This window comes from Sipha flava, unplaced genomic scaffold (genome assembly GCF_003268045.1).
Source record: "Sipha flava isolate LNK unplaced genomic scaffold, YSA_version1 124_pilon_pilon, whole genome shotgun sequence".
In the NCBI taxonomy this organism is placed as follows: domain Eukaryota; kingdom Metazoa; phylum Arthropoda; class Insecta; order Hemiptera; family Aphididae; genus Sipha; species Sipha flava.
Genome location: NW_020271750.1, coordinates 1,519,223 through 1,524,294, shown reverse-complemented (window position 1 = coordinate 1,524,294; position 5,072 = coordinate 1,519,223).

Sequence of the window (5,072 nt, the reverse complement as noted above, 5' to 3'; positions counted from 1 at the left end):
ATAATATATATATATATATATATGTGTGTGTGTGTGTGTGTGCATAGGCACTCCTGACAAATAGTATTCCCTTCGACACCACGAATAAGAGAATTATTATTATTATATAATATATACACACCGGAGGAAAGGATATGTTTTCACTTTTCGTTAAAAGCTTTCCGGCAACGTATACATATATTAAATACGTTTAGCGTAAGAGCATTAAAATATGTCAGTACATTCTTTGAATATAAAAAAAAAAATCAGTCAGCGGTACTGAAAATTCCACGTCATTTGGTTTGATGAACTACTTTGAAATGAAATTCGGATTTTAATTATAGTTTTGCTATGACTCACCTTGGAAAGAATAATATTTTAGTTCCACAAAACTGAAAAAATTCTCTTGTTGAAATTGTTTTGGTGAAAGGTATCATAAAAACCTCATTTCTAGTTAATTCGTTCATTTTTTCTCGAATACTTTTAATTAAATTTCAACCAAAACAATGTGTACCGTTATACATATATAACTGATATTGCACTATAGTTAAGTTTGAATTATCTTGTTTTTTAAACAATGGTAAAATTTTAAAAAAATGCACTCATTTTTAGGTACTTATTTTGCGAATTTGCTACTATAATGAATTATAAAATATATATTTGAGCCCATTATAATCGATCATAATGCGTGTACACTGAATTTCACTCTTGATATTGTTCTCATTTCTGTATATGATTGTATACAAAATGAATTCAATTATGTATTTGTAATTTGATCACTACATAAATATTTTGGAAATGTTTATACTTATTTTTTATTATTAAATATGAAAATATTAATCAAACATATGACACATGAACTTTTACAAGACATTTCAGAGTTGACTTTCATGTACATTAAGATCTTAAACTAAAATACAGTCTTATGAACTAAAAATAATGTGGTTGATTTAATATAATAGTTTACAATCATAACCATTGTAGTAGTAAAGTGCTTTAAATATATTCATACTTTTTCGTGAATGTAATTACATTCATGCAATTAATCAAATTTGTTTCTTTCATATTAATATTCTGTGACTCCAGTTCTCCAGGTTATGTCAAAAATAGGGGCCACGTAACCATTATTATTAAAAAAAAAAAAAAAAAAAAAAACTAAACATACTTTAATATTTAAATAAGATTATTTATTTTCAGCATCAGTAGTTTTGAATCAATTTTTAAAAAATATTAAAAATGATGGACTAAATATTGGTAAGTCACGCGAATATAGTTATGACGGTGCAGATGTAATAGCTGGAGTATATGACGGCGTTCTAACAAAAAAAAATAAAAAAAAAATATCATTGTCCTAATGCTGAGTATTTCTACTGTAATGCCTATAATTTGATCTTGGTTTTAAACGATTCTATAAATGTCACAGTTTAAATTAAAAACTATTTTTTCATTATCCAAAAATTATGTTTATTTTGAGTTAAGTGGAATATGATGGAAAATGTTATTTGATATTTTACTAATTGGTGGAAAATCACTTAGAAAGTATATTCTGGTGATCATCGATCGCCATCAATCTATTTTTTTAATTCGATAAAAATTTTTAAGTATTTTAAATGCTCCTACAAAAATAATAGTGCATTACAATTGTTACAATATTGATCCTAACAAAGCTACAGGATTACTATAAATATTAACACGTATATAAAATATGATACAAGGACATTTTTCTGAATTTTTTCCAAAAGCTATGAATTTTTCGAGAAAATGGGGCATAACATTAATATTAAAAATCAAAAAAACAAAACAAAAAAAATAAGTTTATATTTATAAGCTTTTGAAAACCATAGATCAGAATAACCAAGATATTTCTCCAGATTTTTTCTCATCCGATACTATATTTTTGATAATATTTTAAGAATACGAGTATAATATTGAACAAGTTGAAAACAACAAAATAAATTGCAGAAATGTTATTAATTAAACATTTTACTCTTGGAATAATATATCCTGATGTATGAACATCTTTTATTTTATATTTGACATTATCCGTTATAGAAGTAGCAGCAGAGCGATCTTTCTCAAAACAAAAAATATAAAAAATAATTTACGGAGTACCACAATAGTAGAAGAACGGCTAAGACTAAGTGGTTTGTCAATTATTTCCATTAAAATAAGTGGGCGTGGCAATTAAATTTGGAAGAAGTCGTTGACAAGTTTACTCACATGAAGACTCCAAAAGTTAATTTTTAAGTATATATTAAACGTTGTATTACAGTTTTATAATTTTATACATTTATAACCATAAAAATAATATATATAATATAATAATATATATATAATAATATATATGTATATAATAAATATTCAATAATAATGTATATATACATATTATCATATATATTGTATTACAATTTTTTTTGGCACCTAAAAATACTATTTAATAATTAATATTTATATGATGATATTTAATTTTAGTGACGAAGATGTCCTCTGTATTTTAATATTATAATAATTCATAAACACCCATACAAGGTAATTGAGTTAATAGTATGTCTTACAAAAATAATAAATATATTTAATTTTTATATAATTGTATCAACGAAGCGTCAAGATTATCTGAAAATATCAATTGTTTATTTTCCATTTACTGGCGTATTGAGTGTATAGGATATTGTAAATTTTATGCTATTTAAAAAATAAAATGACATTGATGTTCAAGTGTTTGAGTTAATTATTATTTATAATCAAACTTTATACGCTGTTTATGGATTAAATCGACAATTTTCGAATCGTTCTACAAGTGTAATGCGATGGATATTAATTTCGGTAGCTGTCGGAAATATTATTTAGAACATCATAATACAGTAATGTAAGATGGTTATATCTGTTATAAATGATTTGCTGTATAGTGTTACTAACAACGAATCAATTATTTAATTAATCAAATAGTAACTATATGCTGTGCAACCTTTTATCTTAAAAGTGAACCAATTCAATTATGATTATATTATAAATTTACCGTACTTCGGTACTTGATGTGAATAATCAATAAATAATAATAAAACGAGATAGCGATTTAAGTAAACCTAATGGTTATTGTTATTTAAAAACTACATTACTTATATATAACACTACAATTTTATAGATATATATATATATATTTTATAGATATATAATTTAATATTAAAGTTTAATAGCATCACTACTGCTTATAAATAATCGCTATCCCGTTTAGATTTTGAATTAAATTAATTTTTTTATTTTTCAGGTAAAAAAGTGAAAGTTTTACAAAAGTAAAAATAAAATATTTATGAAAAATAACAACAGTCTTCAAAACGAATAATTCCGTCTTAATTTCAAGCGAGTTTTCTTTGAAGAAAAAGAAACACAATAGCAGTGATTGTAAGAATTTTGAACATAATATGGAACTAGGTACGTATTTCTTCATCGGCTACCCATGGATTGTTGATTTTTATGCTTTGTTGAAATAAAAGTTCATGAACTGTTTTTAAACAGCTACATTCATTAAATATTTGTTATTGTTAACTCCCACCCATCTCTAGTATTTTATTTGCACTCAACGTTCTTAAAAATATTTATTTATGTATAATATGATACGTAATAAAAGTTTTCCTAGAGCCTTAGTGAGAATAAGTATGTATGTGTGTTTTTTTTTTTATATTTGTATAAATATTTATATCGAAAAATTGACAAAATGCCATACAAATATATATTTATGCAACACATTATGTTCATAGTATATACATATATATGAATATGGACATTTTAAAGGCAATTTCATACAAATCCATTGGCTCGATAAATATGAAATGATACGATGACTATCGCGATAAGAATCGATTTCTCTGTATCACTTATACCTTTCGTTTATACGTTATCATTATTATTTATCTCTATTTCCATTTTGTTACCGGACGATTAGGCCCCTCGAGTTTTTATGGAAACCGCTATTCTGTTTTATTTTTGTTCACTTCAGATATTGTTTTTTCACGTGAAACAAATATTCGCATTTCATAGCGTATCTTCAAACATGGAAACGAAAGGAAACAAATAACTATTTATATTATTTTAACTACATTAAATGTTACTTTCTTTTGATAGAATTGCATTTAAATATTTACTCACATTATTATTGATGTTATGTTTAGTAGATACTGAATTTAACTTCTGTAGGTCTAATAGCTAGATAATTAATATAATTATTATATATTATTATATAGATAATATAATTATTACAGTTTCAAAAAAGATCTACACAACGACTAGTACACAGTAATAGAAAATAATATTATTATTGAATGGTCTACGGCGTAGACTCTACGTGATTGCACAAATGTATTATTTTCGATGGTTTAATAATAATTATAATAATTATAATCGATTTATTTATTATTCAGTGTTATTTTTACTCCCGAGGAAGAATAATGTATGGTGGCAAAAATTCAATGAGTACAAAATGATTAATTGTCAGTACAACCTTTTTTGAACAATTTATTAATGTAACCGACTACAACTGTTCTTGTTTGTACGGTGTTTAAGTTAATTTGCCCATAATATATAACAGTGTTTCCCAATAAAGGTGATATCGCCTTCCTGTGAGCGCTAGAGATATCCAGGGAGGTAATGGAAGTTACAAGCTCATTTGGGGGGCATTGTATTACAAAAAGAAGGTGGTGATTATTTTAATTTTTTTCATTATGTAGAATGTAAATTGTAGTATAAATTTTTGTACTTATGTAATTTATATTTTTAAATTTAGAATAATCGTTCGTATGTCAACAAATAAACCAGTTTATATCCTAATAAATGCAACAATGTACAGTTGTCACCTGATAAATTAATCTGTATTAATAATTTATTATTTTATTATTTAGTCGATCTTATTGGTTGGCGTCGTTATTGTTTTTATAAGTGTCGTATTTTTTGTATAAAATTATATTTACGTGTTTGTTATGGCTGAATTAAAGAAAAAATGTAGAGAGTATGGTATTGAATATTTAAATTATAATTTTATTCAATCACTTACAAATATTACATTACCAATGTGCCTAATTTGCCAAAAAAATTTTACAGAT